The sequence below is a fragment of the Dermacentor variabilis genome, chromosome 9 (genome assembly GCF_050947875.1).
Source record: "Dermacentor variabilis isolate Ectoservices chromosome 9, ASM5094787v1, whole genome shotgun sequence".
NCBI lineage: Eukaryota > Metazoa > Arthropoda > Arachnida > Ixodida > Ixodidae > Dermacentor > Dermacentor variabilis.
This window is the reverse complement of record NC_134576.1, coordinates 71,185,819-71,208,803: the sequence shown is the minus strand read 5'-3', so window position 1 is coordinate 71,208,803 and position 22,985 is coordinate 71,185,819. Positions and strand designations below refer to the sequence as shown.

The 22,985-nt window shown below is 46.9% G+C and overlaps 1 long non-coding RNA gene across 3 annotated transcripts in view; it reads right to left on the bottom strand.

Annotated features, from left to right (window-relative positions):
- The window catches only part of LOC142558056 (uncharacterized), a 120,643-nt gene that overhangs the window by 2,113 nt on the left and 95,545 nt on the right, over positions 1 to 22,985 (bottom strand). Inside the window, exon 5 of one of the 3 annotated variants that reach the window (XR_012822940.1) lies at positions 5,861 to 6,115. The exons of 1 other annotated variant lie outside the window; for it this stretch is intronic. This is a non-coding gene — a long non-coding RNA (uncharacterized LOC142558056). Of the gene's footprint in view, positions 1 to 5,860; positions 6,116 to 22,088; positions 22,219 to 22,985 lie in introns of those variants that run through there. One more of the 3 variants, XR_012822944.1, reaches the window with a different exon arrangement.

Below are 22,985 nucleotides of genomic sequence, written 5' to 3'. Positions count from 1 at the left end.
TTACACCAATGAACACCAATGAACACCAATGTCGAGGTGCGCGTGCCACTAAGAAAGGCACATAAGTCAAGGATTAGGGTCGCCTACCATTCTTTTTGCTTTCATTCTAACGCAGACCTCGTGCCTCTCCTGCATCTTCATCTTATGGCGGCACCGTGCGCTCTGTGGCCAGACTTCCCTTCTGAGGTAAATGAGGCACTGGAAACTTTTGGTGGAATTCGAACCCTGCACCTTTGGTAGAGGTACTCGAAATACAGGACCTTTGTTGAGGGTCGAACCGTCGGCCTTAGGAAGTAACAACTCATTGGAAATAGAATGTCAAGTTTCATAATGAACGTCTCCTGGGTGGGCAGGCTTTCGCCTGCTTCCTCTTTAGGGCAGGCTAAAGTGACTAACTTTTTTCATAAGCATTTGCCTATATCAAGTAAGCGTAGAAGTTCAAGGGCTTGTATTCCTTAGTGAAAAAGGTATGAGCACACCTAACCAAAAGCAGTATAGCCTTCCGCGAACGTGGGCTGTATGACCGATAAAAATGCTGCTTGTTAAATGTGGCGGCGTATTCGCATTTTTTTCTAATATAAAGAACAATAACACTTATTACAGTGTATAGGAGCAGCACAAACCCTTCCTCAGCTGCCAAGCTTGCTTTCTGAGAAACGAATGTGGGTTTCTTTTGTAGCTTGGTGCTACATTCGAGTGGACGACCATATTTTCTTTCACTACATCAAGATGTTTCATTTCAGTGAGGACTGTTCTGACTGATTCTTTTGAGATGAGTTGCCATTCTTGTACACAAGCACGAGTTTGTGAGTGTGTGTACGGGGACGATAACTGCTGATGGATGGCGATGGATTAGAAAAGGCGCTTGCATTTGATGCATGTCGAACAGAGGCGGTCGTGACTCGGCCATTTGAAGTGCAGTGGTGCCAAGGGACCACAGCTCACTCCTGTTGTCATATGATCTGGGTTCTGATCACAAACAATCAGTTTGGGGACCACCAAATAAGGTGTTCTATTAAATCTCTTACGTCGTACTTTTGTACTGTCCAACTCAGCACTTACTCTAAAGTCTACAAGCTTCACTGCAACATTGTCGGCGAGCAAGACATTCTGCTCCTTGATGTCTATCTATATAATCTTGTTGGCCTGCAAATGACTCTGACCCCTGAGGATATCTCTGCATATGTAGGGGATCCACTCTTCATTCAGTGACTGGCCCTTGGTTGACTTCACGTGATCTGTGACTGAACCAGCACCGCAGTACTCCATGACAAGCCAAAGCTTATCATCTTTGCCTGGTAGACTCTTCTATATGAATGTGCCATAGTAAGTGGCAATATTACGGTGAAGGGTATTCTTCTTTAGGGTATTAACCTCTAGTTTAATATCTTCCTCTTCATCCTCAGTAACATCCATAAGCTTAATGGCCGCAAGTTGACCAGTCTTGGTCGGCCGACCCTAGTATACTTGTCCAGAGGTATTATTTCTGACTACTTCAATTAGTTAAAATATACCATCAGGATCCTTTAGACTGTTGAGGTCAATGTCATCCACACTGCCCTTTACACTCGGCTGGATGTGCGCCATTGCGTTGAGCGCAGCGAGAAAGCCGTAGGAACAAAAGGTCTCAAGCGCCCCTCGGAGCCTTCATGGAGGCTCTCTTGCCGAATCAAACACGGAAAGAGTCTCCGGGTGGCTCGAGCGTAGCAATGTAACGTCACATTCGTTCTACATAGTCACTCAGGTGAAAATTGTCAAACGCGATGTAGTTTCACGATTCTCATTGCAGATATTCACGAACACCTCGTTAACACAACCTGCCGTCAATCCTTACTGTCGTATATCTTATATGATTCGCTTTACGGAAGCCCATATTGGAATAATTAGCTAAGATCTATTAATTTAACGTGATACCCACGCGTACATCTGTTTATAATGTTGTGCGGTGCTATAGTATCACACTTCTATACTCCGACAAACAGCTCCACGCACTCTTTTCATCGACTAGTCCGCTTACTACAACCAGATGAAGCTTCCGGCAGATTTCGCGCTTCAGGGCCTGCTGTATTTCCTCAGCGTTGGTTGGATTGGCTTTCGCGGCAGCCAGGCTCGGATGCGTCTGGCGTTCAGTACTAGCTCAGGTGAAATTGTTTTAGTGAAAATAAATGCCTATAGAATGTCCTAAATAGAGCTCATTCATCTACCAGTAGAGCGTTTTAAGCTTACCTGAATGAGGTAGCTATGGTTGCCACTAGGAAAATACACGTGTTATTGCAGGCAATCGAGAAATTTCGGGCTCACAGTACGAGCATCAGACGGCTGCATTAAAAAAGGTGAGGTTGGAATACCGTCACCGCGGACGCGCTCATTTCTTGTTCTTTCCTGAGTGAGGCAGAATTTACTCCACGAGAAACCGAGAAGCGACCGACCAAACCAGGAAGAAACCATAGGATGGAAGGCAAAGAAAACTTAGCTTTCAGAATTGAATTTTTAGAATTTTACGCTCCAAGGCACAAATATAACTCTGGAGCTCAGATTGCAACGTCCTCGCTTGTGTGCTAGCGCCGTCGGCGATGAGCGTTTTGGTAATTTGCGCGTCGTGCCACCCTGTGTAACTACTTGTATACAAACAGTCGGTTGACGGCATCAGAGCGAGTCTGTTTCTGCATAAAATCACCACCCAAGCACTTACTATAGATGGCTAACCAGCAGAGCTGAAACGTGGGGCCCCGTAGTTTATCACTGGGTTATCCGGACGGTTCAATAAACGAATATCTCGTTAGGTGGCCGGATCCTCGGTAAGCAGTTGTTGCTGGCGCTCGGCTGCACTTGCCTGTTCTTGTGCCCGGGCTGCAGCATCGGCACCGCGTAAATGAGCTCATTAATATCGGAATGCTACAGATGTATCTAGACTGTGGTGACCACGTCGCCATATTATAAGTACGTCGTCTACGTAATGTAGGAATGTGTGAACGTTTCTGTGCAGCTAGATACGAAATCTGTTACCCGAGCTTCCATCAATGTGTTCGCGCAGGTAACCGCAATATGTGCACCGACGCTTGTTCCATCTTTCTGTAGGTAGTGGTTGTCCTGAATTTCGAAGTAGTTATTTGTCAGAACTAATTGAAGAAGAGATAAATAGATTTCGATAGAGTGTCGTGCATTGTGTTAGGATAGAGTTTCTTTATCGAAGATCAACTTTGATGGGTTATAATATTTGCGTATAGATCATTTTATGGGCGAGGAGAAAAAGAGCCTCGAAACTGCGCACCCCTATTCTTCTCACACTAGTATATGCGGATCGCAATTTCTACTTGCGGCAGCTTGAAACGGTAGCGTTGCTATTGAAAATTTGTTGAATTCAAACGTGTTACATGGGTGCCTTCTGCGATGTCAGATAACTCAAGGGCAACAGGATACCTTTCTACTATGGTTGTCTGTAAAGAATAACATTCGGAAGTGAATATGAAGGGCATCGTAAGTCACGGCGTGTCAGTGGACTGCACCACTGCGGTTAGAGAAAAATGTCTGAATTTCACTTGCCAGCGTCGTCACGTGTGTCTTAAGAAAATTTTTTCTCCAGTGAGCGCAATTCGATGAACTCGGGACCTATGATCGAACTCGGTTATGAACAAAAGGTGCTGCGCATTCGAGCCGTTACACTATTGCGAGTGGCCGAAGTCAACTAAGTGTTTGTGCACGCACATTAAAGTTATCCGGTTCAAATCTTTTCTTAGATTATCATGCTTGGCAAAAAACTGCTGATGGAAGTTGACCGGGGACGTATTATGAAAAGAATACGTGCTGACAAAGAAAATAAAGGTGTATTATTTTCTTCGTTCTATACCCAACGCCATGCCTAGCGTGTGCCGGTGGCTCTATAGCTCACATGGCCTCTCTCGTGCTTGCAAATTTCATCGGCAAGCCAAGCAGTCTGGTAGACGCCGCGCATTGCCTGCTGTATTGCTTCAGAAAAAAAAGCGGCTACTGCGGAGAACAGTTGTTCCTTTTCCAGCTATCTCGGGTCGGCGAGGTGCCCTTGCATAGGCATCACTCTAGAACTTAAAGCACACATATTCTTTCAACTCATCGCTTCCATATGGTTGGTCGTGGCACATTCGCGGCAACTGTCATGAGGCCGTCTTATCTTTGTTAAAGGCCATTTCGGTCGATTTATTGCGCACGTTTTGTTTTTTGTAAAACGTGATTGCCGGGTTCCGTGTAAGCAATGCTTAGAGAATCGAACGACGGAAGTTCTAGGAGCCACGAACCTAGCCAAATTCGTTTCCTTGAAGATTCACTACTTTCCTGGATTGATATGTACGCCGATGCGACCCATCCCATGGCACACGGAGACACCTGTGATTGTTGTTACCTGGGTGATATCTTAATAGAGTTCAAGCCTAAGTATGGAATACTACCACATTGTATGTTTGTTACCTATTAGCAATGTTTAAACTTGACTCGCCTCCAATTTCGATCATAGACAGAGCTATGGCAGCGCCTTCAGGCCTGTCATCGTTCGATATTGCGGCTATATCGAAGCTCAAAACTTACTAGCGACACCCTCAGAAGTTTCCCAATCGCGAAAACTTGTTGAGACCTCCGAGGTCTTGCGGGAAATCTTCAAGAGCATGTTCGTCGTGCAACGTTCACCGCGATTCCTCATACCAACATGGCGCCTGACAGTAAGCTGCAAAATCTGTGGGGCCCTGAGTGCTAGTGTTGCAAAATTACGTTTTGCACTAGTTACCCCTTAGTATTTATGTCTGCATAATTCTGAGTAGTTGGGGGAACATTCTACAAATACCTGAAGCATTTCTTAGGGCCAATCACCGAAGAAGTGGTTAAGAAATATGGAGAGACTCCCCCTTGGAGTGTTGTTATTTGATGCCATTGGACGCCCTGGGATATAAATGGTTGGAATTTTATGAACTTTCGAGAGAAGGTTGAAACATCCTACAGATTTGTTCTTGGTTTAAGAAATTTAAATTAGGTTTAACGGCAAAGATTTGCCAGCCCGTTGATGATTGTCAGTTTGTATGATAATGTTGACACATTTTCTAGCATACAGTAGTGTTGAGAGTGGTTAAGCTGTCTGTAAGCGTCATGCTTATATTTATGTACCAGCTAACCTCTGTGTGTAATGTGCATACTAAAGCTCATGTTGTTTATGCACGAACTTGCAAAGCGGAGTAGCAACGAAATGTTGCGAAAAGCGCAGAACCTGAAGCTGTCTCCACTGAAAGACGCTATTCATGTAGCAGCTCTAGATAGGGAACTTAGTGTGGCTTCGTAATAGTGCCGTGATAACAGAAATAAACTGCTTATCTGCGCTTTGAAATGCATGTAACCTTGTAATTAAAGTGAGGTTGAAGTTTGATTGAAAAGACAAAACATTGTAGCGACTGGAGACAAAGACAGTCTGATTAAAAAGACACGTGAAGTGTCACTTGTCTTATAGAAAGCGAATCAATAACGCCAAATAATGATTGCCTCTTGAACTTTAGCATTTCATCTTTGTTGTTTTTGAAATGGTACGTATGAGGAGAATTGTTTTTTGTGCCTGGGCTTTATGTGAGCGAATACTGAAATGCCATTTTAGGCTACGTCTGCGTTTTTTACTTAGAAAATATTGCAGGAAAGATAAACATCATGTCAGTTGAGAAACACTAGCAGAGTATTTTCTAGTTACACGTCACTACACACTTGTGCATGTGCACTTGTGCCCGCAAGCAACAGGCACAATTGCATAAGCGAAAATGGCGCTCGAGATTAACTAGAATATTTACATCATCTGGACCGAGTGTTAGTTGCAAACTACCGATGTAACAGATAATTCAGCCCAGGTGAACCCTTTGCAATTCCAGTAAACGTTTATTCCTTCGAGTTCAAGTCCTTGTAGATATTGTTTTCTTGTTCAGTTCCTCGATACAAGTATCTTTTGTAGCATTCATGACTGTAAGTCTAACATGAGTGAACATTTTGACTTCAAACTCATGCCATACGGCTACTGCGAGAGTCTCGTTCTTAAATGGAGGATAGCTGAACTCCCAGAATGGAGGAAAAGTCACCGTACTGAGCAGGAAGTTCGTGATAAGGCACTGCCGTATATCTGCAACAAAAATAAATATTCTACTAACTACCATGACACAATGCCGAAAGAAGTTGATTACGTTAACATTTTTATATGAGTTTAAAGTACATTCGGTAAAATAAAGGGCTGAATACTGCAAGGGAAAATAATTTTCGGTATACGGACTCTAAATATACACAGCCTAAAGATCAAGAAAGAGGAATGCGAGTGTGGGCGATTGCTCCCAGCCATTGCGTTATGTCACCGAGAGGAATGAACCCTTGTATTTAAATAAATAGTTTTTATACTGATATGATGACTCAGCTGCTTGTTCAGTACCACGCTACCTTTTATTCAAGGTACGTTGAATTTATGACGTGTTTGCCAGTTAGGCTTGGAGGTTTTTCGTAACGGTGTTCCTATAGTGTATTCTGTCAGCATGGCAGTTTTGTTATTGTGCATGAAATGTTCGGCATATTAACATAAATACTGTAGCACCCAACACACAAGAATGTACGCCATGCTGTCAGCGCTAAAAAGCAGCTCAGGTTCCTGCATCGAATGCAGTTGATATCAAATCTAACCAACTCGCCCAAATGTCAAGTTTGCTACTTTGTGAAATTGCTCTCGCCCCACTTGGCAAGCAGCGTGTTGTCGAAGCACCAATCTGTAGCAGCACTAAAAGCAGTGGTAAAGGACATAAGACGTAAGCCTCTTAGCGCTGTGCACGTAATAGAAGGAAAGCGAGTAATTGTGTATTGTGCTTTAATAGTTTAACTCTTATGACTATTGTGAAATAAAAAAAAATTTTTTCAGATTAGTATTGTACAACTTATATTTTAGATATACCTCTACCCCCAAGCGACTAGTCACACTATGACGAAGCCTCCTACAGCGTGTCGTGCACTACATTCCCAACAGTCGGTACCTAAAGCATTACATCGTTCTTTATTACACACTGCCAAAAAGTCCAACGTCTAGATCTGCAATTAAAGGTCTTGAATGGGTGGATCAATGTCTTTTTTTATTCCTGATTACCAACCCAATTTAGGCGAACTTTTTAGACAGTGATGTATAGCACATTCCTGCAAACTTGAATATTAATAATGTCGATATTTTCTGCTAAAATATATCTTGAAATCTCATACTCGAGCTTATATGGGTCCGCAATTTCAAAAACTTCTAAAGGCACCACGGCGAGACTACATCAGAAAACTACTTAAAAAGCCAAAGCCAGGGTAACCGAGTTATGCTATCACATTTCCGGTAACCGTTCCTAGTTCGGCCCACACATCCTCAGGAAAATTATTTCTAGCAGCACAAACACGACAACTTCGGCTCATTTCTTTTTATTTTGTTCTGGCAATAATTGTTGTCGAATCATTATTTGTGTTTGCTGATATAAGAGGAAGCTTCTGTTGCTCACTAAACTCGTATTTACACTAATTTTGGAGATAAAATTCATTAAGGCGGACACAGTGAAACTATTGAATTTTGATGATACCCGCCGATTTCGGTTATTCTCCAAAATTCAGAGCACTATATGTATACGAGAAATATATCGTTTCATTCAACTGAAATTAGGATATTTCCTCCACGATAATTCCACTACACTAAAGTGCGTCTGTAACAACAAAGCATTGTCTAATACGCGCATCGCGTCTGCAGCTGCGACCGTATTATTGACATCTAGAAAAATCACCTCTGCGAAAGTAACTGTGGTGTTAAAGGCAAGCTGAAACGGTTTTCAATTTCCATGAATTGCTGGGATTGGGAAGAACAGACCTATTAATTTACGGTTCTGAAATTTTTTCTTTGTATTGTCAATATAAGGGGCAGAAATTGCTGTCTAAATCCCCCCCCCCGCCCCGCGGACACGCCCCCGTCGCTTCCCGGCGCGCCGGGTAAGGAGGCAGCCGGAGGAGAGAACCGGCGAGAGTGACGTCATTCCCTGGGACCGTACTGCTAGACCGGCATGCTGGCATGTGCTGGCATGTTTCTTTCCGTCCTGCGCTTTACTAAACGACGCTACGAGAGATCTGCCGCTGCTCACGTTTGTTTTCTTTTGCGATTTTCGTGAACTGTGCTTCCTTTCTGTGCTACGTGACTACCTACAACCAAGGGCGCCCAACATGCCCTCGTTCTGTGCAGCATTCGGCTGTGCGAACACAGGCGGGCGAGACGATGTGGTGTTTCACATGTTCCCGAAGGACAAGGAACTTGCAGCGCAGTGGGTCCGTGAGGTGAGGAGAAATTATTTCTTGCCGACGAAATCAACTGTGCTGTGTTCGGACCATTTCCGCGACAGTGATTATCATCGGAGCTTGACAACGATGCGGGCAATCGGTATTCTAATTAAATCGGCACGACTGAAGGCCGGCGTTCTTCCGTCTATATTCTCCCACAAGAGAAACACCTCGCCACTTCCAAGAGCAGCCTTCGCAAAGAGGAGAAAGGGTGAGGTAAGGGTTTTAATGTGCACACGGGCAATTTTTTAAACGGGTAATCACCTGAGTGTCGAACAAACGGCCTTACAGAGGCCTATGACGAAGCGAGGTGGAAGCACAGCCGGGAATATGCACATGCGTCCAAAGTGCTTGCCGTTTTCATCCTGTTTTTCCACTCCGCTTTGTCACGGAACACTGTACTACGGCTGTTTGTTCGGCGCTGTTTTGGTACGGTGAAATAACTAGCCGGGGGTACGCTTGCGCATTCAGTGATATTTGCTATACGTCCCACCACGCGGTGCCCGCAGGTTTAGCTCTTCAACGTTCGTGTTCAAATCGCACGACATAAGGCGTTACGGTAATATTTTCATGCTCGCGTTAGAGTAGTTGAACTCCTCGTGTAAAAACCTCGTTCTGTGGATTCCATGCTCACAGCTTCCTACTGGCAGCGAAATGCCGCAAAAACGAGCGTCGGCGCAGTCGAGGCCGTGGTAACGCGAACGGGCTCAAATAATGAAGTAACGTTGTGAGGTATTGAACTTGTCAGCGTTCGACGTCGTCTAGCCCAATACAGGCATCGCTGGTGGACAAAATATGTTTTTTTAGCTTTTAAGTAGCAATGCATCACGCATGGCAAAATTATTACATTACTCATTACTTTCTTATTACGCTCATTGATTTGAATTAAATTACGAATTACCACTTTCAAAAAAGTAATGGTGTACGATTGCTTCTAAATAGTTTTATGCATACAAGAAGCAAAAAGCAAAGTATAAAGGGACGCTAACCTTTCTTAAAGGTAACATACTCTTGCCAACATTTCATGCCCTCCCCCCCATGTGCCTCCACGACCACATCACGACACTACCAAGGTTCTCGTGCCGTACACAGCTTACTGGTGCATATTTAACGCAATTAATAAACTACTTTAGCCATAAAATTACAGACGCCAAATAATTCCCATTACTAAATCACTAGACAACTAATCCATCACATAAATTACTGAAAAAGTATTTCAATTACTGTAAGTATTCCAACTGTCGTCATGTTCGCTGATATACATGATATGCTGCAATTCATGAAATTCATACCTTACACTCTTTCAGGTTCTAGCAGGGCACCTTGAGAACAGAGCCCCTGGGAAGCCTGTTCCACTACCATCACCAATCGAAGAGATTGAAGCTACCAGTGTGACACTGGCAGATAATGTTGAACAGTTTGAAGTAGCGAAACGCGGCACTTATGTTCGCGATCGTGTATCAACACGCAAAAAACCACGGAACTTTAGACAAGCAGCGGCAAGGTGCATGACATCGCGGAATTGTACCCGTGTTTACAATCCAATGAGATGTTAGCGCTTCGGCATTCTTCCAGCAGCAAGTTCCCAGTGACACTTTGGCGCGTTTTTTCTGCCGTCACTGGAACATGCAGCTACATAAAAAGACATACGTACCAGCTACGATTTCCAACGCGCGAGAAGGTGCACACATCGCTCTCGCTGTTGGCACACTCAACATCGTCGTTGCCCCCGTTGCCGCCATCATTTTCTGCATCGGCTGTCGGTTCGAACATGTACGGCGAAAATACAAGCTCTCCGAGACAGCGAGAACGTTCTATAATGCTTACACAACCCGGCTATGAAGCCAGAACAGAACAGCGTGCTACGCTCTGAAACGGCGGCGCCGACCGGCAATCCCCGTGAATGACGTCAAAGTGGTCCCAACCAATTGCGGGCAGCAGCGGCATTCGCGCGATGCCCTGAGGCACTGGTGCGCGTTTTCTTGCAAAAAACAGCCGCTTGCGTTTGTTTCCGCCCTTTTTAAACGAGATATTCGTGTTCAGTGGACTCAAAACTGTAGGAAGCCGCAAGAAACTCATTTCTTTCGAAAAGTGTTTCAGCTTCCCTTCAACTTGTTGTTTTAAGTGAGTGGTATGGTATGGTATATCTTTAATGAAGTCCTGCAGATCGTGAGTCTTCACGAAGCGGGCCGCTCCCACGTGGGAACCGGAAGGCCGAGCCTCTCGGCCGCATCGTGGGCCTCCTGGACAGCCCAGAGTTGGTGAGCCAGAAGAGGGCTGCGGAGAACCGCCTTCCATCTGGCCGAGCTGTTAGCGATGATAGAGCCTGACCGGGCACACCGCCAGAGCATGTGGTCTAACGTGGCTATTTTTCCACAATCGTGGCAGGTAGCATTGGTGTAAGTATCCGGATAGATTTTATGTAGAAGCGACGGATTGGGATATGTATTTGTTTGTAGTTGACGGAGTGTTAATGCTTGAGCTCTATTGAGGCGTGCATGAGGAACAAAGTAGGTTCTACGGCAGAGATAGTAGTGTTTAGTAATCTCGTTGTAGGTGGAGGGCGTGTCCCTGTTCTCTGGGGAGTCGGCTTCCGATTGCTTGAGGGTAGCATCGTGGGCAAGTTCACGCGCAGCCCCGTGAGCCGACTCGTTGAGTTTGGGAGGAGCACCCTTTATCTGACCCTGATTTGCGGGAAACGAATAAATGAAGTGGTGCGTGATTGCCTTGCCCCAATACGTCTGAGGGCCTGTTTGGAAACGGTGCCTTTTTCAAATGCTCTGACTGCAGATCTTGAATCACTATAGATGACATCCCGTGAGCTATCCAGCAGGGCTAGTGCAATAGCCATTTGTTCAGCTATTTCGCAGTCCCTCGTCCGAACCGAAGCAGCATTGGGGATTCCTTGCCGACCATCAACAGTGACGATGGTGAACGCCCGACGTCCCTTACAAGAACCGGCATCCACAAAGCTGACCTGTCGCTGATCACTGTGAATTTGCCTGAGGAGGTTGGCCGCCCTTGCCATCCTTCTACCGCGATTATGATCGAGGTGCATGTTCCTATGTATTGGCCCGACCGTAATGTTCTCACGAATCGACGGAGGAACGCCAGAGAACTCCGCTACTCTATAAGAGTGATATCCTTGTTCCTGCACGATGGATCTCCCTGCCTTCGTTGTTGTGAGGCGAGTTAGCTGTGCGCACTCCTGGGCCTCTGCAATCTCTTCAAGAGTGTTATGAATACCAAGCTGCATTAAGCGCTCTGTACAAGTGCATGCAGGTAACCCGAGAACCCTCTTGGTAATCTTCCTAAGCTGTGCATTCAATTTATCCCGCTCTGCCCGTTTCCATCGATGCATGGCTGCCATGTATCTAAAGTGGCACGGAACGAAGGTAGGCATTAGTCGAATGAGGTTATCCTCCTTGAGTCCATGATGTCGATTTGATACCCTCCGAACTAAACGAACCGCACTTTCAGTTTTGGCAATTAGCTTGCGTATAGTCTTGCCATTTGTACCCCCTGACTCAACGGTCATGCACAAGACCTTGATTGAATCGACTTTGGGTATACGGTAACCGTTTCTTGTATATAGGTTAATGTCTCTGTCTTCTAACGATGTTCATCCCTTAGGCCTTGGACCGCGTTTCATGGGACTATACAGCAAACGTTCCGACTTTAAGGGGGAGCATCTGAGACCGGTGGGTTCGAGATACGGTTCGATAGTGTCTAATGCCTCCTGTAAGGCTCCCTAAACCTCACCGTCATTGCCTCCTGTGCACCATATAGTTATATCGTCAGCATACATAATGTGTTTGATGCCTTCAATGTCGAGAAGCTTTCTGATTAGCTCGACCATGGCTATATTGAATAAACAGGGGGAAATGACTGACCGCTGTGGGGTGCCCCTGTCGCCAAGTTCCAGCAGTTGTGATTCGAGATCGGCCACTCGGAGTGTAGCCTTCCTATCCGAGAGGAACGATCTAACATAGTTGTAAAATATCTCACCCATATTGAGCCGAGATATCGAGGCTAGGATATGCGAATGTAGAACGCTGTCGAAGGCCTTTCAAGATCAAGTCCCAAAACGACTCGAGTGTCACTAGAGTCGTCTACGATTTGATGCTTCATCAGTTTCATGGTATCTTGTGTGGATAGGCCTTGCCTGAATCCTATCATACTATGGTGGTAAATGTCGTTATTCTCCAGGAACCGGGAGAGTCGATTCAGGACCGCATGCTCCGCTACCTTACCAACACAGGATGTAAGCGAGATGGGCTGAAATTGTCAACGCTAGGTGTTTTGCCAGGTTTGGGGATGAGTACTGCGAAAGCCGCCTTCCAAGGTATTGGGACGGTTCCATTCCTCCAAATTTCATTAATGTCCTCTGTGAGGTATGCGATTGATTTTTCATCCAGATTTCGCAACGCTTTGTTGGAGATGCCATCCGGCCGTGGTGCGGATCTACCACTGAGTGCATGTAGAACCCTACTTATCTCCTCAACGCCAAACTCTGCATCCTGGTAGGAATTGGCCTGGCCCTGGTAATCGACATGTACAGGAGACCGCCCTGAGACGACTGGGAGATATTTGTTAGCAAGCGTGCGGATTAATTCGTCCTGAGAAGTCATTCGTGCGGCCTCATCTATGGTTCTACCAATGACATGCCTCTGATTAGACATAGTATTGGTCTCGTTCAGCAGATGCTTAAGCAAGCTCCAAGTTTTACCATTATGAATTTGGCCGTCTATCGAATTGCAAACCTCGTCCCACTGCTGTTTAGAGAGGGCTACACAATGCTCCTCAACGTGTTTGTTAATCTCAGATATCTTTTGCGTAGCCTACGATTAAGTCGTTGACACTTCCATCTGTTGAGAATGGACTGTTCGGCCTCTAGCAGATGGGCTAACGTGCTATCCATTTTCTCAACAGGAAGGCCGATGCAGACCTTAGAGGTTGCACACCGAACGTCCTCTTGGACCTGAACCATCCATTGCTCTATGGTACGTCGGGAATCTGAGGAAGGCCTCTCCTCCCGAAGCTTGCGGAATTTATCCCAGTCCATGTAGGAGAATTCGCGCTGTTTTTTGCCCACTATAGGAAGCTGGGCCTTACAAATATAGTGGTCACTACCAAGGTTCTCAGCAAAGTCATTCCATTTGGCCTCAGTCACGTTCTTGACGAAGATGAGATCAGGGGTAGAGTTTCTACACGTGGATGTCCCGATTCGGGTTGGAAAGTTAGGGTCAGTGATCAGCGTCAGGTCCAGATCCATGGCATTCTGCCAGATATGCTTACCCTTATTGGTGTCGTATTTACAACCCCAGACATGAAGCGGGGCAATAAAATCCCCAGCGACAATAAGAGGGCTTGAGCCTGCCATGTCTACGGCCTTGCGGAGCAGAGTCCTAAATCGTTCCTTTTTTTGTTCGGACTACTATATACGTTAAGAATATATATGCTGCCTCGGTTGACCCGACCAGGTATGGTCTCTACCATAACATACTCAATATTACTACTAACCAATTTGAGATCATGTGTCACTTGAATGAGTTTCTTACTAACGAGAGTACATAACCCCTCCCCCCCCCCCGTCTACACGGTGACCGAGCAAAACCCAGTCATCGAGATGCCAGGCGAGACGGTTTCCTGTAATAAGATAACCTGGGGCACTTTTTTACATCTGCATAGATATTGGTGTAGGGGAGCCTTCTTCCTACAGAAGCCCCTATCCATTGCCAAATTCGGAATGTCTGAAGGGGCGGAGCCATTTCTTACGAGCTGAACACCGACCCTAGGTGGGGCTAGAATAGGGGCTACGTTGCTAGCTGTTGGGTCACAAAGACGTATCGGCGGGTTCGCTCGCGTTACCGGGCCCACAACAATCTCGAGAAATGATTCCATTTTGGCCAACCGTTGGTTGGTGCTTGCTTCTAAGGTCGTCATCTTGCTTTGCATCTCAGTGATCCTATCACCTAACTGTTTCATACTTTCGCTGAGAGCAGTTAACATCTCGCGTACCTGTGATGATAGCTTTACGTTACACGTTCTTCTGATCACAAGCTATTGCCCTCTTCTTCGGTGGTCGTGACCCGTTGCTACAGTTTATAATGTTAGTAGAAAACGTTGTAATATTAGGCATGCTAAAGCTATTTGTGCTATTTCTTCATTTCTCTTACGCACATATGTCTTCTTCAAGGCGAGTAATAATGCAACATAGCACTTATAATGGAAATATTATTGCAATAAAAATGAAACAATCATTACTTTTCTGCGATTAAAGAAAAGCGAAGATACAAAATGGTTTCCGAGTAACGCCGAGAAGGTGGTTGAACAGCGAAGCTGTAAACGACGACTAGAACGAGTACCCATTGCGACGTAGGCTGAAATTATTTACCTGGCGACATTCACCTGTACTGTACGTAATTATTAGCCTTTGACGTTTCGACGGCCGGTGACTTGGCATGCCTCGCTACTTCGTACACCTTCAAAGATTAGACCAGAGTGACGACCAATTCGCTGCACCTTTTATACACGCTGCTCTTCAGGAGTCCTCACACTACATGGCCTTCCTATAGTACTATCACAGCACAAATCCGTCACAAGGCAGGTTCTTCGTTTACGTACGAAAGTGTAGTTACGTCACTCCCGTATTAGAGTTGTAGGACGATCTCACCGCTGGCATCCAGTTGTAAGGGCTGTAGTCGGGCATGAACTATGTGATAGCTGGCCCATACCGTCGTCTAACTCACCCACGCTTAGGATGTGGTTGTAGGGAGGAACTTGCTCTCATCGAGGACTAGTAGTAGAAGATTTACTTACAATACTTACATTAAAACATGAAATACATGTCAACAGCCTAGCATGACTGAGAAAATGAGCACGAAGCTCCCACCACGAAGCACAGAGAACAAGAGCACAAAGCTCCAAGCACATCCTAGCAGCCGACAAACTGTTGACCAACCTTCGTCCAATCGGACCGTCCGCCGTCTTTGGAGGCGTAGTCGACCCGCCTTCGAAGGGGAGGGCTCACACACTTACATACGCACTTTGGATTTCTATAACCCACCAAGTTGAGCGGGTCCTCGTAGTCAGATTGTCACGCTTGACCGCAGCCAGCGCCTCTCAATTCCAGAGCTGACTTCTCCGCTAGCCGCCACGAATGTCAGCAGACTGATGAATCCTGGGGCCCAAGTAAAAACGCACCGCACAAAACCCTTTTCCGAGAAGCTCTCTTGCTGCAAATAGACCATGAAGGCGACGGCGAATCAACCATTAATATACGGTCCGCCAAACGTGGTCAGCCCTGCTGCCGTCGCCGACTCTCCGAAGAAGGCGCATGGTGGATTAACATTGCCGTGGTCTCCAGTTCTCCGAAGGAAGTACATGGTCAGTTAACTTTTCCAGCCGTCGCTGGTTCTCTGAAGGACACCACCCCCGCAGAATGATCGAAACTACAGCAGCGGGCTGAGATTGGTTCGCAGAACACTAACCCTGCAGGCCGATCGTAACACCCGTCTTCACATGCTACCGCCAAGCTGCCGCCACCGTGGCAGTTTGCGCAAAAGTAAACCTTAGCGGAAAACGCATGCGGGGAGCTTATTACTCAGGAGGGGTGTCAAATGGTACCGTGCACGGGCAGTTTGACCCTTGATTTTGCAACCTTGCGGAGGGGGGCGGGGCTGTGCTATGGCCATAATGCTGGAGAAACACAACACCTTAATGGCGTCTGATATCTCGCAGCGCTTGTTTATTGTTTTCATGAAGTATAATTAGATTAACGCTGTTCACTCGCCCCAGAAAATTGTATTTGGTTACATTAAAATAAATGTTTCCGGCATGTAAGGCGACTGGTACAGAGTACGACCTAATCTCCGATATCCGACTGGAGGTTAATGACATCGAGAAAATATGCGAGATGGATGGGAGAGGTGTAGGGTAACTTTAACGCTTAGGCACATATTATGAGAATGTTAACGTGAGACCGCTCGTCGTTTCCAGTGTGCTACTTATCCTACGCAGAAGCAGTTTCCTCGGGTCCTGTGTAGCACGTACATGTCGCCTACGCGTATTAGTAAACCATCCGAGGAGCTCTGGCGAAATGCTAAACCTTGCTTTTGCTTTCAATAATTTGCATTTTGACCTAAAAGGTTCATTTAAAAGCAAAAGGTGTCTCGCTTTGCTACCGAGTACCCAGTTAGAGATTTTCATGTATATACGCGTATGTATCTATGTGGCAGTTGTTTATTGGACCCTCAGAGTGATCACCTGGGAATATATATATTCGACCTGATCTTGACAAAATTTCCGTGGTGCTTTGCTTTCCTCGTCCAGAAAAGGCCAAAAAAGTACAGTTTACGTGGCATCGCTTCCTATATTTTGCTGATACGTACACAACTTCGCCTCCATAGCTCCTGCTTTAAAAAACTTACCTCCTTCTGGTTATCTCATCGTGTGATTACTGGAGTGTGAATCTGCTTTGAGCAGCTGTAGGGCAACCTCACATCTGAACCTGTCCTGCGCCATTTTGATGAGACTGCACCCACACCTTTGTACACAGAAGCTAGCGGGCACGGCACTAGTACTGTGATTGTTTAGCGAGACAACTCTTGGCGTGAGAAAGTAGTTGCATATGCCAGCTGCGTACACACACCTGCCGAGAAGTATACCATCCCCAAGCAGGAGTGCCTAGATGTCGTTTGGTCCGTCCAGAAGTTTCACCCTTATCTTCACAGCCACCATTTTACCATCATTACTGACCATCACGTCTTATGCTGTTGTTCCACGCTGAAGAACTTCTCACGGCGTCTTGGTCGCTAAATTCTTCGGAAAATGTGACATCTGCAAGTCTGGTTAAAAGCACCAAGGCGCAGGTGCTCTTCTTCGCTGCCCGCTTCCTGCAGCCGCACTCGTGAATGATTCCTCCATCAACACTGGTGACGAAGAAATTAAAGTTTTTTCTACGGTAGTTTTATCCTTCGCCGCTCTTGACATCTCAATTCGGACGACCATGAATAATTTTCGTCTCAACTTGCGGACTTGTACTGTCGCGGTACTATAGACCACCTTCCCGCAGCTTCGCACGCGCGTAATGCCCGAGTCTGTCGAAAGCTGACAGAATTCAAGCTAGAATACGCCGTGCTGTACCTCCATACTCATCATCCTGTCGGACGACGCTGGGTGTCCATACTGCCTCCCTGTTTTGTGCGCGTTTTGTTCAAGAGTTTAATGACGATTTGACTGCTGGCTACCTTGGTATTCAGAAAACTAACGAAAGAAGTCGCTTCTACTGGTCTGGCCTATCTACCAGTGTCGCGAGATAGGTCGCTTCCTACGCCATTTTCCAGCGTCTAAAGCGGTAAACATAAGCTGATCCAGGGAAATTAGAACTGGTTTCATGTCCTTTGTAACTGTTCGAGGTTGCTGGTATCGATTTCAATGGGCCACTTCTCATGACTCCTGCCAGTTGTAGATGAATAGTGGCAGCTAGCCATCGACGACTTCATGCACTATGCCGAAACAGCTTGTGTCAGTTATGTATCTGCTTTCGCAGTTGCTGCGTTCATATTTCATGCTCTAATCCTATTTCAGCTCACCCCTCGTATCCTTCTGAGCGACCGTTGAAAGACATTCCTTTCACAACTGGTAGGCAAAGTGCTGAAAGCCTCTGGCACTACTCGCAAGACTACTTCAAGTTACCATCCTCTGACCAACAGCCTCACTGAGCGGTTTTATGGTACGCTCTCTGACATGACAGCCGCCTACATTCAACAAGATCACAGAAATTGGGACGAACTTTTGCCATTGGTCACGTTCGCGTATAACACCGCCGTTCAACGCACCTTGTTTATATTCGGCCAGTTCATTTGTCAACGTTTCTTCTCTGCTCCGGCCAGTCCATCTCAATCTTCCTGCGAAGAATGTTTCCCACCTTGTCCATTCTCGCCAGAGTTCCCACGTTCAATACCGAAGCTAGACAACAGGACCACAAGGATCAATAGAATGCATCCCATCGCGTTGTTTTCTACCAGCCTGGTGAAGGAATGCTGCTTTGGACCCCAGGTCACAACCTTGGGTTGGGTGAGAAGCGTCAGTTCCGCTTTATTAGCCCATACACAGTCCCGGAAATAACTTCTCCCGTTAATTATCAAGTGACATCTGTTATAAACTCAACTGAATGCCATTGTTGCTCTACCGAAGTGTTCCTCGATTGCCATATGAAGTCCTTTACTTGTCCTTCCCTGTACGTTTAGGCTGCGGCCAGGATGACCATTCTCGCGTGGGGGATACTAGTGTGCGCATTTATTGTGCACTTTATCCTATGTACATTATCACCGGTAAGTACCGGTTTTTGTCCGCAAGCACTGGGAGTAGGTGACTTCGCAATTAAATAAACTTTATTTGGGCGAACTTGTGCCCGTAGCAGAACTTCTGGGAAAAACTGTTCGGCGGCGGCAAAAACCACATGTGTGGTCGAGCGTCGGCGGAAAAGAATGCCACCACTCTCGCCAGTCCCGTATTTTGTAACCGCGATGCCAACCATACTAGCGCATGAACGCGCGCATCAGCTAACAAAGTGGGTCCACTGTTTTATCAAATGTACCTCCAGCGTGCTATCGACGCGACATTGTAAACGAGTTGAAAACGGTGCTGCGCAAATAAACGGACACGAACAGAATTAAGTGGATAGGGCAGTATTATCAACATGTGTGTTCCCTTCTTCTTCATCGCGCGTGTGGGCGCATATCAGCATGGACTGTGCCGAGGGTCCTTCACCGCGTCTCTCAGGTTCAATAACGGTTAGTGCATAGTGTGACGTCACAGTATGCATATTGACAGGTGTAGCTCCCATTCCGCGGGAATGCGCGCGCAAAGTTGCCCGCCATGAAAGATGATGAAACGCGTCGGCTGCACGTTGTTCTTCCGGTGCGTCATTAAAGAGAGAGCATCCGTTTTGCCATCCTCCGTCTTTAACCTCCATTACATTTTTTTGGTGTTGGTTCGGGGTACATGCTACCGTTCCTAGATCGAACCCCGACTACAAGCTGTGCACGAAGTCCAGTAGAGCTGACTCCTCTTCGCGTATGGACGAGGCGTCGACTTCAAGGACTACCCTGTGAGCACGAACCTCTAACCGACTACGTCAGAAAGTTGAGTACTGAAGTTCCTTCCTCCTCAACCACACCCATCGAAGTTTTCGATAAACAGTCGCGAATTCCTAAATACTTCTGCACCATACCTCGAGAACAGAGAGAGCACATTACCGTTGCCGCCATTCGTCGGAATGTCCACCCTGAGTACAACGAAGGCAGACGAAGGGATAGGGCTGAAGCCCTTCTGGAAGAGGCCGGCGAACGTGCCCGTAGTTGCTGTTTCGTCGATGCAGCCCGGTACCCTGAAGGAAAGGCGTTCGCTACAGTCAGCGTCGGTCAAGAAGGGAAAAATCACAAACTCCTCAACGGCGGCCGAGGTTGCGGAACAGGCCGCAATAGCGTTGGCCCTGCGGTATGACGGAAGAACGACGATATACAGCTACTCGATATGAGCGGTCCGAGTATTCGCCAAGGGCACCGTCTCGAAACCAGTCTCATGGATTCTACAGGGCAAGGAAATCAAGTAACACATAATCTTCTGGTTCCACGCTCAAATGGGACAGATCAAGGGCACCCCGTCCAACCTGAACGAGTCCGCCCACAGGGCTGCGTGAGGAATCGTCGACGGCGTAGCTAGCGGGTGGCGCGACGCTGATTTTCTGGACAATAGCGATCAGCCTGCCTCCTGCAACGACTCACAAAGTACTTTTATGAGGGCAGGCGGTAATATCCGCCGCCGCACAGTAAATTGAGCAGACCTCAGGCATTCACACTGAGATTCCGTAATTCATGCGAGCTACCGCGGCCGAACTAAAGGGTCGCAATCTTTGTGGAAGGTATAAGCCGACCTTTCCAGCGCGAATCCATCCTTGCCGGAACAAAAGAAGCTCAAGACCTTTATGCGTAGCCTGAAGCAAGAGCTATTTATCCAGTGGCCTGATACGCAACGCACCAAAGACCTTTGCAGACTTTCTCATAGAAGCCACATCAGTGGAAAAGACGCGGCAGCAGCCAACAGGGCAGTATAAACGAGACGTGTCGATCCTTTCGCGAGGCCCTATCGCTGTACCCTTGGACAACACCGATGCCTCACAGGAGCTCATCAGGATTGCTGAGCGAGAACTCTAAATTCTTCAGGCGACTCCGGCATCCATATCACAAATTTCTGTTGCTCAGGTCGTCCGTGAAGAAATCAAGCAGGCTGTCCAATTACCAGTGCGAAGCGAAACAGAGCACGAAGTGAGGCAGCCATTGCAATGCGTGTCGTATGCGGAGGATGCGCGATGTTCGTTGTCCCCGATATTTCACGGCATGAGCGTTGTGCCAGATATTCATGGTGTGTGCACCTTTGAGCAAGCGACTGGCGACTTCAACCCTCGCAGTACGCTGTTTATGGTTGAAACACGGCCACTCCTCAAGAGCGACGTGTTGTGTATTGCAGGCCGGAGGCCCTTGTGTGTTCATTGCGGTAAGACCAGCCACCTCTACAGGGCATGTCCTTAATGCCTAGTTGCGCTGATCAGGTTTTTGATTAATGCGCCGTGGCCACGCAATGGCGAACGCCCCGTGGGGATCCAACGCTACCTCACGGAGGCCAGGACCTCGTTGCTCTACGATCGCATGAACCTCGGTCTCTGTCACCCGCCTGAAACCGGTCTTCCAGCTCCATTTTAACGCCGAGCGCAGCCAGGCGTCGCTCCCCCAGCCCTGTCACCTGGGAAAACTGAGTCCAGCGAGTGGCGGAGGTGAGGATGCTAACGTGCGGGTGCGGAAGATCCTGCACTTCTACCACCTCGACATGACGAAGTTCGGACGCCTAGAAAGCAGTGTCGTGAGGTGTCAGTATCCTGCGACGTACCATTAACGGTAGATGTCCATGAAGTCACGGCGCTCATCAACACGGGTGTGGGAACAAAAGTTATGAATCAGAATCTCATGCGCATACTAAAGAAGCTTGCGAACTAATGGCCTAGAACTCAGATTCATACTGCAGGAGGGCACTTGATAACGCAGTTTGTCGATGCATGGCACGAGTTAAAATTCGGGGCCTCACCTTGTTCGTCGACTTTGTGACTCTTCCTGAATGTTCAAGGAACTTTATACTCGACACAGATTTCCTTCAAGCAGACGGTGCCATCATCGACCTGCAAGAGCCTAGTGTCAGCTCCGCTACTGCGCAAGCGACCGCGCACCGTAATGAAAACGACTGTGATATTGCACTTAGCGTACCCGATGATCACGTCAGCTTGCAACCCAAGAGCAGCCTGCTGACTGTTTTCCAATACAACATGGACGACGACGACTGAGGCATTCCTGAGGCAATCGTTCTTTTGCTTCTTGAACGCACCATTTGCATAGATGGCTTCTTCAGCTGCGAATCAATTTTTCCGTCGTTCTGCTAGCAAACTTTAGCAACTAGTATCTTCATTCACCGCGAAAAAAGACAATCGCCCTTCTTTCCGGAATCATTGAGGTCACCGCCATTGGCGCGTTGGAACTCTCATCGTCTCAGCAGTCTGAGTTATCATGCCTAAAATAACGCGTTCATATTAACCGTGATCTGCCAGGCCATAATAAAAACCGTTTACTGAGTCTCGTTAATGAAATGTCTTACTCTTTTTCGATGACGTCCAAAGTGCGACGCTCGTGCATCACAAACCACCCCGTTATTATCGTCCAGTTAGCACGTCCTATACGCTAGCATCCTTACAGAGTATCTTCAGTGGGCAGGGAAACGATCAAGCAGCAGGTGAAAGCAATCCTCCAGGACGACGTAATCCAGTTGTGCACAAGGGGGCTTCCCCTGTAGTGTAACAAATAAGGACAAGACACTGCGCTTCTGTGTAGATAAAAAAAGTAAAGCTCTGTCACAAAATGCAACGTTCATCTATTGCCACGAGTCGACGGCTCATTAGATTGCCTACAGCATGCCAAGTTTTTTCTTTACTTCTTCAATCTTAAGTCCGGGTACTGGCAAATCAAAGTTGTTGACCAGGCTCTTAAAAAACAGCGTTTGCGACACCTGACGGGTATTACGAATCCATAGGTTTCCCTTTCAGTCTCTCTTCTGCGGCTTCCACCTTTCAGCTGATGATGGATACCGTCCTTGCTGAACTCTAGTGGCACACTTGCCTCGTATTTTTCGAATTGGTCATCGTATCCTTGAGCTCGTTTGACGAACATCTCGCATGACTCAAGGGCGTTCAGAGTGCTGTCCCGGCTGCTGATCTAACCATTAGGCCTGAAAAATGCTACTTCTGTTTCCCATAATACCAATTTTTTGGCCATGTAGTCGGCCATAAGGACGTCCGACCAGACCCTGACAAATTACCTGCCGTCGACAAATTCTCAGCGCCCCCCCCCCCCCCACAGACAAAAAAGCTGTCCATAGCATCCTTTGTTTGTGCGCATATTATAGGCGCTTCGTGGAGTGATTCTGGTAAATTTATGAGCTTCTGACGCGACGATGTGCCTTTCCTTTGGCTGGACGAGCAATAGGCATCGTTCAATGAACTGCGCCAGCGTTTGCAACCTGCCGCAAAAGCAGCTCATTTCAAGGAATATGCTGAT